Source organism: Oryx dammah, unplaced genomic scaffold (assembly GCF_014754425.2).
Source record: "Oryx dammah isolate SB20612 unplaced genomic scaffold, SCBI_Odam_1.1 HiC_scaffold_29, whole genome shotgun sequence".
NCBI classification, from domain to species: Eukaryota; Metazoa; Chordata; class Mammalia; order Artiodactyla; family Bovidae; genus Oryx; species Oryx dammah.
Window position 1 is genome coordinate 84,352,502 of NW_024070213.1, and position 12,651 is coordinate 84,365,152.

Genomic DNA, 12,651 nt, shown 5'->3' on the forward strand with positions numbered 1-12,651 from the left:
GTTATATTAGGTGAAATAAGCCAGACACAAAAAGACAAATACTGTGTGATTCCATTTCTATGAGGTGTCTGAAAGTTAAGTGAAAGTCACTTAGTCATGTCCAACTCTTTGTGACCCCATGGACTATACAGGCCAAAATACTGGAGTGGGTAGCCCTTCCCTTCTCCAGGGGATCTTCCAGGGATTGAACTGGGGTCTCCCGCATTGCAGGTGGATTCTTTACCAGCTGAGCCAGCAAGGAAGCCCAAGAATACTGGAGTGGGTAGCCTATCCCTTCTCCAGGGGATCTTTCTGACCCAGGAATCGAACTAGGGTCTCCTACCTTGCAGGCAGATTCCTTACCAGCTGAGCTACCAGGGAAGCCCATGAGGTGTCTATAGCAGCCACATTCATAGAAACAGAGAAGTAGAATGGTGGTTCCCAGGGGCTGCGAAGAGCAGCAAATGAAAGATACGGTTTAATGGATAGAGTTTTTCAGATCTCTAAGACAAAAAAGTTCTAGAGGTCTATTTCACAACAGTGTGAATATACTTCGCAGTACTGCACTGTACACTTGCAAATGGTTAAGATGGTAATATGAGCGAGGGGGAAAAGAGGTGGGGGAAGGAGGAACACTGGATTCAGAAAACTAAGTCTGTAATCTTCTAATAAAGTTTAATACCATTTAAAGGTAAAGAATATTGCTAAATAATTCAAGATGCAATTCTCCTAGTGTATTAAATTATTGTGAAAAAGGTTTATAACCTTTTATTTTTCCTGGGATTTATGGACCATGTCTCTGGGACTAGGGGACCAAGACTCAGGAGGCCAAGTCCTTGGTCCAAGCTCCATGGTTAGCCACTTAAAAATCTATTTTTATACTGCTAATTTATTAGGATAACTTAGTAATTATTTTATATTACTAAAGCATGGATGTGTGTATACTAATTCCTAGAATAAATTGAGCATAGACTAATTGCTAAGCACTCTGCTTAGCCTTTGGCCTATTCAGTCTCCACAAGTGGAACTGGGCCAGAGAGGTTAGTAACTTTCCCAAAGTCACTCAGCTCACAGATTACAAACTTCAGACTCTGAACTCATTTCTTTGGCCTACAAAAGCCATGCTCTGAACTTTGAAGCTACACTGGAGCAGAATAGAGAAATTGCATAAAACATAAAAATTCTAAAGAAGGTTTGCAGAAAAGTTAAGGCAACCCTGACAGAATGAGGTCTATATAAATTCCATTCCTCTCCCATCCTGGTGAAACCACCAGTTGGGCTCTTGTCAACCTGTAAGCTCCCAAATTACAGCAACTCTGGCCTTGCTCCTCTAAAATGCAAAAGCTTGCATGTACTGAATTAGTGCAGAAATTAGTTCAGTTACTAAATTCAACTCATGAGAAGTTTTGATCCAGTCTTAAAATTCTAAACATACTCTCAGAGAAGACTTTATGCCACCAAAGAAACAAATTATTCTTATGTGCTTCAAAGTGCTAAATGCAAATGATTTGAGGAGAAATGATCAAAAATGTATACTGTTTCAAGTCATACAAGTGAAGAAAACACAGAGTTTTGGTTTGCCAAATTTGGTCCTCTTTTTTAAGGTGGCCAGTCATTGATTTGTACACAGACACATGCCATGCCAGCTGGCTGAAATAAGTGCATTTATAAGTATTTAGTGGGTTGATTTCTAGCCTGTCTGAAACACTCCATTCCAATAAGATAAGAAAAATAAGTGTTCCTTAAAATAGAAACTGTAGATAAAATGATAACGGCTCATATAGAGATAAGTCTAAATTAATCTGCCACCAGACCTATTAAAAATTGTTACTATTAAAGAAAGATCATTTCTGCCATTATATTCAGAATATTTTCACTAAATTATAATATTGGGCTTTTGTGATTTTGCTTTTAAATAAATTATGGTTTAAAACAAATTATAAATTTGTAATGGCACATTAACAGAAACAGAAATGGAAAGGCAAAACTCCAATCTGACTAAATATTATTTTTGCCTACTCTGTACCTGTACCTATGTGGCTGAAACAGACTAGAGAAAACCAAACACCCCTGTTGAGCATGGACTATAGCCCGCCAGGCTCCTCTGTCCATGGGATTTCCCAGGAGTAGGTTGCCATTTCCTTCCCCCGGGGATCTTCCTGATCCAGGGATTGAACCCATGTCTTCTACATTGCAGGTGGATTCTTTACCATCTCTGCTACCAGGGAAGCCCATCCAAGTAAGGGCTCCTAGCTTTGAGTGGGGCCCCATGCTATCAAGTAGACAACCTCCTCATCCCCCAGATGACTATTTCATGCCTTCTTCTCCATCCACAATGCAGAAGACCCCAGTTTGGGAAGACCCCAGATCTTTCTGGGTTGGGAAGACCCGCTGGAGAAGGGAAAGGCTGCCTACTCCAGTATTCTGGCCTGGAGAATTCCAAGGCCTGTATGGTCCATGGGGTGGCAAACAGTCGTGAGTGACTTTGACTTCACTCTCACTTCCCCATCCTCAGACCTCTAATACCACCCTCCCCAGCTTCACTCTCAGTTGGTGACCTGGACCCTGCTGCCTAGTTCTCTGAGAAAAGAGCAGTCAGGAAAACCCCTACCCGCTGGCACCTTTACCACATCCTGTGTCTTTCCTGGCATCTTTGGTTGAATGTCCACTGTCCTATCCAAGGCCAACCTCTCCACTTGGGCCCTAGAGACCGACCAGTCCTTTCATGAACTCAAGGGAATGGCTCCAGAATTCTCTCCCATTCCTCCTGCAGCATCTTGTCCTCTGTTTATGGAATCATTCCTGTAAGCATACAAACACGCTACTGTTGTTCCCATCTTAAAAGAAACAAAATTTCTCTTCCCTCACTTCCCCTCATCTTTAGTTTCCCTTTATTTACAGTTTAACTCCTCCAGGGTGGCATTGCCACTAATTATCCCCTCATTCTCTTAACCACTGTAATCAGCAGTTGTCCCCAACACTGTCTAGGTCACCCAATGTCCTGCCAGTGGTCAAACATCCCACTTGACTTATCACCTATCTCTGACTGAGACCATCCTTCCTCCCTTGAAACACGTTTTCCTCCTGGCTTCCAGGACCTCATACTTTCTTCTTGCTGCCACTGACTCTTTCTTCTCAGGCTCTTTCCAGGTTCCTTCCCCTCATCCTGACCTCCCAGGAATTCTCAGACCTCGTTTCTTCTGTAGCTTCACCATCTCCATTGGGAACAGCATCCAAACCCAACCCAAATGCTCTAAGCTAGTCCTTTCTGCCCAGTGCCAAATCCCCACCCTACGCCTGACTTTAGATGTGTAAAGTCAGGAATCTCAAAGGGAACAAGCCATCCACCCCCAAACCTGTTTCTCTGAGATTCTCCATCTCAGTAACTTCATCCCTCTTGTGCTCAGGCCAAAAGCCATGGAGCTAGCTTCGTATTCCCCCCTTCTCTCACATCCCATCCTCTCTCCACAGGCAAATCCTGTCACCTCTACTTTCAAAATATATCCAGAATCTAACTCTTTCTCATTCCTTGGCTAATGTCACTCTGGTTTAAGACTCAACTCCTGCATTACTTGGTAACTTCCTTAATTGGTCTTCCTGTTTTCCCTCACATCCCAGTCTTATTAAGGTAGGTGTTAATTTTCTGCTCAAGCCCCTCACAATGGCTTTCAAATAACACAGCCAAGTCCTTTCAATGACCCTTAATCTGCCCCCTCCCTGACTTTTTGGGTTTTTTTTAGCCCCACAACGTAGCTTATGGTATCTTAGTTCTCCAGGATCCCACCAGGAATGGAACCCAAGCCCTCACTCGCACCCACAGCATGAAAGTAACCACTGGACCACCAGGGAATTCCCATCTGTAAGGTACAGTTCGGGCTGAGGCAGAAAAGGAGATGACCTCAACAGAGGTAGGTTACCTCCCTTCAGGCAAGGAGGGGTGACAGCCGGCCTAACGACCAGGCTGAGTGTGAGAAGGATCAGGGAGGCTTCATATTTAAAGGGAGGTTTGTGGAAGCGATAAGGGAAAATGTTAGTCGTGCAGGACGTTTTCAGCAGTCTTCAGTTGAGATGGCATTTGTAGTTGAACAGGCGGTGGGAGGTTTTGGGCAGGGGGTGATAAGTCCCGGAGCATCAGGGCAGGACTTAAAAGTTCGGTGTTTTCCCCGAAGTTAGATGATTCAGCGAGGGCCTTTGAGACCATTGTTTTCTTTTCTAGGCCCAAGGACTCCCTCACCATCTGCCTCTTTCTTCTCTGTGTGAAGAAAGTCCATCTCCTGTATATTCCTCCCTTGTTCTCTCCAGCCCAGTCACATTCATTTCCTTGTTCTCTCTGCTTGGTGTTCCTCCCACCGGATTTCCACAAGGTTTGCTCCATCCCTCCCTGCACCCCGCCGCAACTTCTCAAGGCAGCCTGCTCCAGATCAAGGTTGTTTACTTCCATTGCACTGTTCTTAGCAGGATCTCTGTAACAAAAGACAAATTAACTAGAGAAAAGTTACAAATTAGCCTTTCTAAAGAAATTAAGACCCAAAGGGAGGATTCTTGTTGTTGTTCAGTCACCCAGTCTATTTGACTCTTTAGTTTGTTCAAACTCTCATCCATTGAATAGGCCTGAATGTTTTCAAACTGGATTTGAAGATCAATAGGACAAAGGGTGAGAGTTAAGGGCAGTGAACTGGCGGAACTTAGCGAGCCCTGTTTATTGGAATTCGTCGGAGTCCCTTTGTCTTCAGAGATAAGGATGCTGTGTATGTGTGGGACGCTCAGTCATGTCCAACTCTTTTCCATCCCATGGACTGTAGCCCCCAGGCTGCTCTGTCTGTGGAATTCTCCAGGCGAAAATACTGAAGTGGATGACCATTCCCTTCAACGGGATCTTACCAGGGACCTGCATTGCAGGCAGCTTGTTTACCATCTGAGCTATCCGGGAAGTCCAAGGATGCTCCTTTCTTAAATGGAGAGAGCTTCTCCCACACAGGGTCTTAAGACTTGCTTCAGGGTGGGGTGGGGAAGGGTGGGGGTGGTGGTCACAGTCTTTTAAGTACCTGCTGTTTCTCACATTCTTTCAGCTTAAAATATTTAACATGTCAAGGTGCTGCATTCTAGGGTAGAGCGTCATGAACCCCGTCACCACCCTATTTAAAATTCCAACCCACAGTCCTTACATTCGCCCTATCCAGCAATCATGTTCCTCTTCTCATTTATCTAACATATGATTTCACTTGCTCTTTAGTTGCCTGCCTCCCCCAACACAAAGATCAACTCAATAAGGGCAAGGTTTTGGGGGGGGTTTTCCCCCACATATTATTCACAGTGATTTCTCCCCAGCACTTGGTACAGTGCCTACCACAATTATTTTAAATGAATGAGGGAAAGAAAGACAATAAAATGAGCCATGACTAACGATACAGATATATTTTACTATCCACGGCAGTGTACCTGGTACTTGGATCTATTTTCTCATTAAGCCCATGCCCTCTATGTAGTGGTTATTATTATCCTTATTTCATAGATGAGAAAATCGCTGCATCACAGAGGAGTTAAGTGACTCCCAAAGTGAAAGAATCAAGTTTCAAACCTAAGTCTGTTTGGCTCCAAAGTCAAGACATCCGGCAGTTCACTTTCTTTCATAGCATCATCGCTCTGGCTCCAGTCCTCTCCATCAAAAGACATGCAATTACCACATCACAAATCAAGATCAAGGTTTCTGAGTGATCCCCAGATGGGATATCAGGGCCAAACCCAAGAGGACAGTAGCCCACCTCTTTTTATAGGCTGTTGTTAATCTCGAGTTTTCTACAGCATTTCAAACATCTGAGTGCTTGCAACAATCTGGATGATTTACCAGAGTTTTTGCAGTTTACCATTGGTTCTAAGTGGCGTTTGTATTTTTTCCAGAGCCTTCAATAAAAATGGAAGTTGACTCTTTGAAAAGGAAAAAAGAATAAAATATTTCAGAAAGATATAGAATATCTGCAGAGAATATTTCTGGTAGAATAGACAAGAAGGTGTGATAGTATTGTTTCTAGAAAGAAGAGCAAGGGATTAGGGAACAAGAAAGGGAGGAAAACTTACTTCTCACTCATACAGCTTTTGAACTTTTGCACCCTGTGCATTAAGTAGCTTCTAGAAACAAGCAAAATGGTATAAGGATGACAGTGAGGACAGTGTGCCCTGTCTGACTTCCCCCACAGAGGGCCGTGAAGATGACCACCTGTACTCAGGTGTGCTCCATCCTGTGCTGACCCATCGAGGTGACTTATTTCAGCTCTCCCAGGCCCTCAGTTTCACCATCTGCAAAGTGAAGATAATGTGAGCTTGCCTTACTTTGTAAACCAGGATTTACTGTGAGATAGCACATTTTAAGTGTAAAACATTATACATGCATAGTTCTCATTATCTTTTAGGAAAAAGCTGGGTGAGAAAGCCAGCTCACTGAGCTATAGAACATGAAATGGGGCCAGAACAGCAATTGTAACTCTCTCCATATATCATAATAAGTTCTTGGAAGTAAGAAAATCTGTGGGAAATAATCTGTTGCTTGGTCTGAAAAAAATTCATTTTGAATTTAAAGAGTACAAGTGAGATTAGCATTTGCATTATTACAGCTCCTCTGTTCTCTGGTCTTGGGATGATTATTTGAATTTTAGTCATCCTCTAAATTGTTCTTTTATTCTCACCATGTACACACTAGCTGGAATTTAGAGAACTGGAAAGATCTGCAACTCATTTACAGAATTGCTAGACTCAAAATAATGGCAAGTTTTCAAAGTTATATCACAAATTACTCTGAATTTTGAAATACTAAAGTTAGATTTGCAACTCATTTGTAGAATAGCTAGAATCAAATAATGGCACATTTTCAAAGTGATGTCACAAGCCACTCTGAAGTTTAAAATACAAAAGTTATCAGTTGGGTTCTAGGTACAGCCCTGCCTTAAGACATAATAATGATTGTAATTAAATTCATGGGGAAAGTGTGAAATAATTTGATTTGTGGCTATAGAAAATAGGATAAAAACAAAGTATAATGTGTGGGATTAATTTTTAAGCCATACATTGAGCAGTCAGTGAAGTAAAGTAGTATTTTTCAAGAAAAGGTAAACACATCACTTAATAGGCCAATTTACCTGAAACATAGAATTTTAAAAAAAGAAAATCTAGGGATGAAGGACATTATTTCAGCATTATTTTGGAATCTGTTACTCTTGTTCATTAGTTATCTTACACCATTTAAAGCAATGGAGAGATACCATATCCTAAAGTGTTTGACATACTTTAGAAGGTTTGCTATTGGGAGCCCTCTAAAACTTCACTTCCTCTTTTTTGTTTTCTTTTTTCTGATTTATTTCTTCCTTCTCTTTCCTCTTGGCATCTGTAGAAGTGATACTCCTCCTCTTCCAAGTCAGATCCTTTCCAAATAAAACAAAGCTCTGAGCTTATCTAATCAATCAGAGAAGCACTTCCCATTTCCCTTTCCTGTCACCTGCTGGTTTCCAGTGGAGCAGGAGAGGAGGCTTTGCCACTTTGTGTTTACCAGAGGCCTGTGGCTGAGACCCCTTGCTTTCTGCAGCTGCGGAATAGTCTATCCTTCTACCCACGGGAGGTGGAAGGAGCAAGGGAAGTGATCTGAAAGTGGCTTGTAAACTCTAATGCCCCCTATACAAAAATTCAGGATTTTGACTTTAAAAAATTAATTAGAAAAGGGACCAGTCTTCCTCTCATCATTTCTCTTATCTCTCTTCTCACTTCTGCTTCCAGTCCCCTGTCTTTCCCCCTTTCCCCTTCTAATAGCTTTCCCAGCTGTGAACAAACCACACAAATAAGGGTGATAAGAACCCAGAATTTGAATTGTTAAAATGAAACAAAGCAAGAGTCAATAGAGTCAATAGACATTACACCCAAATTACTTAGAAATGTGAAATGAAAGAAAGTAAGCTAAGAGCCAAATTTCAGGAAGAAGCTGTAGTCTGATATACTTACCAGTTTGTTTCCGTATTTGTCCAGTTCTTAAAGCTCCGGTCATTAGTCGTCCACTTCCTAACGCAAGAAAGTGCTGACTTGTGTCATTTGCTCCAGATGCCACCGGAAATGGCCTCTTCTCCCCAGACGCTGGCTCACAAACGGAGCAGCCCCCAGAGGTGAATTTATCTGCCTTGAGCCCAGGTTCTGGGCTCTCCCATCTGACGCTTCAACGTCCAGCAGAGAAAGGAGTCTCTCTAGGGAAAAAAGATCTAGGACCAACTGAGAAGTACATTCCTAAATCACCAGTTACTTTAATGAGTAAGTACTTTCAGTTTTCCCATTTTATCTTAAGCATTACTAATCCACATTTCTGACCAGCCTTTCTTAGGATCCTCATTTTGGGGGCACTTAATGTATAGGAAGGAATCACCATCCTAGTCTACACCTCACCTCCACTTAACTGAAGAGTCCTAAAGAGATCACTGTTATCATTGTAATATTGTCTAATAAGGGTGCGTGACTGATAAGCCACTAAACCTCGAAAAGCATACAGTGCAAAGAAACAGTGAGCTGTGAGCTGTGAACTGGAGAAAAGAGATGGCGCTTCTATTGTCTGTGTAATCTTATATGTTGTGGTTGACCACAAAGGCTTGGCATCAGTTATGACTCCTAGCTCTGCTTTTTATAAAATGGATGACCTTGGGCAGATGACTCAATCTTTTAATTTTTGAATGTGTAAAATGGAGAAAATGAAGTACCAATTTTATCCAGGTCTTAGGAATAAATAGAGGAGACAAAACACTGAACATACCGTTGAGAGGGTACTAAACAATGTCACTAAATAATGTTAGATTTTTAAATAATAAGATAAAACTTCATTTCACTGGACAGTTTCTGTAACTGCTAAGTCCCATCCCCCAAATATGCTGAGATGACTCAGAATAACATTTAACATCCATGGAGTTTACAGAGCATTTCATTTCCACAGTTAACCCTGAGGTAGGCAGTGCTGTTGAATTAGTTTTGTTACTGAGGGATAAGGGATAAGCTAAGACCTCTGTTGAACACACAGTAGGAACAACTCTTAGGCCCAAACTCAGATCTGAAGGGAGGAAAGCGTGACTTGGGAAAGGCCTGGTGTGGTGGTGGGTTCAGTTCCCTTGGCCCTCTTCCTTCCTGCGCCTGGTCCCTCCTCTTGTTCCCAGCCTTGGGCTTGAAACCTAGGGAAGTCCCACACAGAGCAGTGGGGACCCAGAGCTTCCAGATCCCTTTACCAAATAGTGTTGGGAGGGAGCAGGCAGAGACTGGCTCTTAGAATCCCATTTTCCCACTCAAAACCTTGGTTCCCCATAGAAACCTAGTATCTGAATACTAGATAATATTGTCTAAAAATAAAACCAACAGCCATAATAAAATAATATCATTTTAAAAGCTCTTCTGGACAATCTCCCTAGAGGAACATAGGGGCCATTTCTCTGATTTCAAGCTTAAACACACAGAGGTAAAGTGAGCACTGGTGGTGGCAGAAACCTTTGGCCTGCTGATTCAGACTAGTGCTCTCATCATTGGTTAAATGGGCTTCTGTGGCCCTTCCTGGAGACAGAATTTTCAGAATCCAACCTGTTCATCAGTTGAAAGTAATGTCGTCATTATTAGCACCCCTACCCCCACCCTTTACAATCATGGAAACTTCTTACTCAACCGTTGAATCTAGAACAGTATAATCTAGAGTAGTCAATGTAAGTATAGAAACATTTGAAACACAAATGTAGCATTAGTGCAGCCCTGACTTTCCCACTGACTCACTCAGAGGAATTGCTAACTATAAGTGGTAAAAAACAACTAGGTTGACTTCATACTTGTCCTGTTTTCACAAAGAAAAATTTACTGCTTTGTTTATCAACAGGGGGGGGGGCGGGGGGCGGGGGAACTCCACGCACAATTTTTTGGGGTTAAATTAGTTTTTCCTCTTGATTTCACTAAATATGTATAGCTGAGGTTAAAAGGTCAGGCTCTGGAGCCGTATTTCCCCCTAAAGAAGCAAAACAAAACCTTAAGCTTATCTAATGAAGCAGAAGTCACATTCCAAAAGGGATGAGTGCTGTCTCTTCTCAGCAGCTGTAAAACCTTGGATGATTGACATAACTTCTCCAAGCCTCAGTTTACTCACCTGTAAAATGGGTATAATAGTTCCTTCTTCACTAGGCCGTGAGTATAGAAGAGGCCTTGCATGGGGTAAATGCTCAATGGGTAATAACTATATTCTGCCTCAGACACTGGTCCATGAGGGGTACAAGGATAGGTGAGACCCATTTCTGCTCCCCAGGACTAGGATGTACTGGAGTAGGAAGACACATGGACAGTTAATTATACAGTAAAGCAGAAAGTCACTCAGTCATGTCCGACTCTTCGAAACCCCGTGGACTATAGCCCACCAGGCTCCTCTGTCCATGGAATTCCCCTGGCAAGAATACTGGAGTGGGGAGCCATTCCCTTCTCCAGGGATCTTCCTAACCTAGAGATGGATCCCTGGTCTCCTGCATTGTAGGCAGATTCTTTACCATCTGAACCACCAGAGAAGCCAGAACCAAGGGCTAAACAGAGGTATCTATCAGAGGAAGGAGGTAATTTTTCTCTCTGCGAACAGAGAAGGCTCTTAGAACTGTATTTCAAACTGGGTCTTAAAGAAGGAACAGAATTTCAGGAGAGGGAGGGGTTAGGGAACACTTAAGAAAAAGCCCTCTGGGTATACATGAGCTCTGCAATTCATCCACAAGCTTTGGAGAGACACACAGAAGGAAGGATCATCTCCTAGGTTAAAAAACAAAGTCTATAAATGCAAACTGTTGTAGTTAGGCTAGTGTATCAGATGAAAATGAATATATGAAATTGAGAAATATGAGAAAACATGTATAAAATAAACTCTATTTTGAAAAGTTTCAATCAAAGTAAGATACACTTCCTTAGGGATTCTGAGAAATCTATGGAAAGTAGAAAAGTTTGCCATAAAATCTAAAAGAGGTGAAACTGTGTTCAGTTTCCTAAAATATATAGCAACATTCTCATTCCTAAAGTAGTTTCTAAAATTACATCTTTTTTTTTTCCTTTTAATTGCCAAGAAACTGTTGAGCTGATCCATATCCAAGTTGTCACTGAAGAATTTTGATGTTTTAGGAATGGTGGAAATGGCCACAGTCACGAAAAATAAAAATGACTTGACCCAAGCATTTTAGAAGCAGAGTTTATTTCCACCAAGTTATCCCCAGCCAATATTAAGCATAAATTATATAGCAGTTCTCTGAAAGTGCACAGAAAAATAGACCACCATCATTCCCAGAGATGATCGATATTTACCTTTGGAAGGATTGTTCAGAGGTCACAGGAGTCTTCTGTGAGGAATTCAGCCACAGTTTGATGGGAGAATAGTGGTATCCAGAGAATTTACAAGTGATAAAAGGCCCACACAGACTAAGTCACCTCTTGCTCCTCCCCTGCCCCAACCCCCCCTCACCTGAACTCACCTTATTCTATGCACTAGAACCTCGGGAACTCAGGAGACAAGTTTGAGATAGCTAAATTTATTCACTTAAAAATGTGGTAGACCTTATGCAAAAGCCTTCACATGTGTTCATTTAACCCTGATTCTAAAAGAAGTCAGTTGTGGTATTCCTGTTTTGTAGGTAAATTTCTTAAGTGCAGAGAGATTACATTATCGCCCCAGGGTCTCAGAGGCTAATAAAGCAGTGGAGCAGAGTTTAAACCCAGGGGACTGACTCGAGGGCCCACCTTCTCAGCCTCTGTGCTTTAAGGCCCCAATTCAGAGTCATCTGCATAGAAATAGTAAGTGCTATGGGGACTATATCATTTGTTTCCATCCTAACTAGGACTTTTAGGGGAAGGGTGGCGATCAACAATTAGTCTGGAAAAACAGAGGTAAACCAGGACTGGGGGGACAAAGAGGGCTTTCTGTTCACCTTACGGGTGGACGCTGAGAGCGTGGATGAATTTACCCAGGGAAAGAATGCTGAAGAAAAGAAGCAGGGAGGCAGTGAGTGGGCCTTGAGAAAGACCGACATGTGGGGATCGTCAGAGAAAGAGAAACTCACAAAGGATACTGGGCGAGGTGAGACGGGCGGCCACGGTGTCCGACTCTCGGGCAGGGTTACAGAGGGGGAACTAGGAATGCTATAGATGTGATAAGGCCCAAGAAGCAGCCGCTGAAAGGAACAAGGAAATCGTTGGGGATTTGCTGACAAACGTTTCTTCGCTTTGGTGGAGCTGGAAGCCAAATTTCAAGAAAACGGAGGAGTGAGTGGGAGGTGAGGACCCAGACACAGCCAGTTCAAACAGCTTTGTAAAAAGTGGCCTTGAAGTGGAAACAAAAGATAGGACTGTCCTGGAGGTGGAGTCAAAGAAGTTTCCTTTTTTAAAGCAAGAAACTAGAACATGTTTAAGGTTTAAAGAAAGGAGCCAGCCCAGGGAGAGTGAAGAAAATGTGGAATGCATAATTCTCCCCTCTCTGAGGGACCTCCTGGAGCAAAGTGCCCGGGGATGTAGGAGACCGGCCGCTGAGTTGAGGGATCGCCTTCACACCTGAGGAGGTACCCCTTGGCCCCTGCTGGAGGGAGGAGAGGAGCTGTAGGTTTGAAGTGTGAGGGAGGGAGCCGGAGCCAAGCTGCCCTTAGCAGGTTTAGTGTGCTCCCCAGG

General features: G+C 42.7%; 1 protein-coding gene and 1 long non-coding RNA gene across 13 annotated transcripts in view; one reads left to right on the forward strand and one right to left on the reverse strand.

Annotated features, from left to right (window-relative positions):
* Positions 1-12,651, forward strand: part of LOC120857930 (PC-esterase domain-containing protein 1B-like) — a 201,189-nt gene that overhangs the window by 139,366 nt on the left and 49,172 nt on the right. For 9 of the 12 annotated variants that reach the window (XR_005719778.1, XR_005719779.1, XM_040233830.1 and 6 more), the window contains one exon: positions 8,059-8,262. The gene's annotated coding sequence lies outside the window, so the exon portion shown is untranslated. Of the gene's footprint in view, positions 1-6,648; positions 8,263-12,120; positions 12,546-12,651 lie in introns of those variants that run through there. The other 3 variants (XR_005719780.1, XM_040233835.1, XM_040233833.1) reach the window with 2 other exon arrangements.
* LOC120857932 lies at positions 4,389-8,044 on the reverse strand. The gene is made up of 3 exons (XR_005719781.1): positions 7,963-8,044; positions 6,055-6,273; positions 4,389-4,442 (listed from the first exon to the last, which is right to left on the reverse strand). It is a non-coding gene; the product is annotated as an uncharacterized LOC120857932 (long non-coding RNA).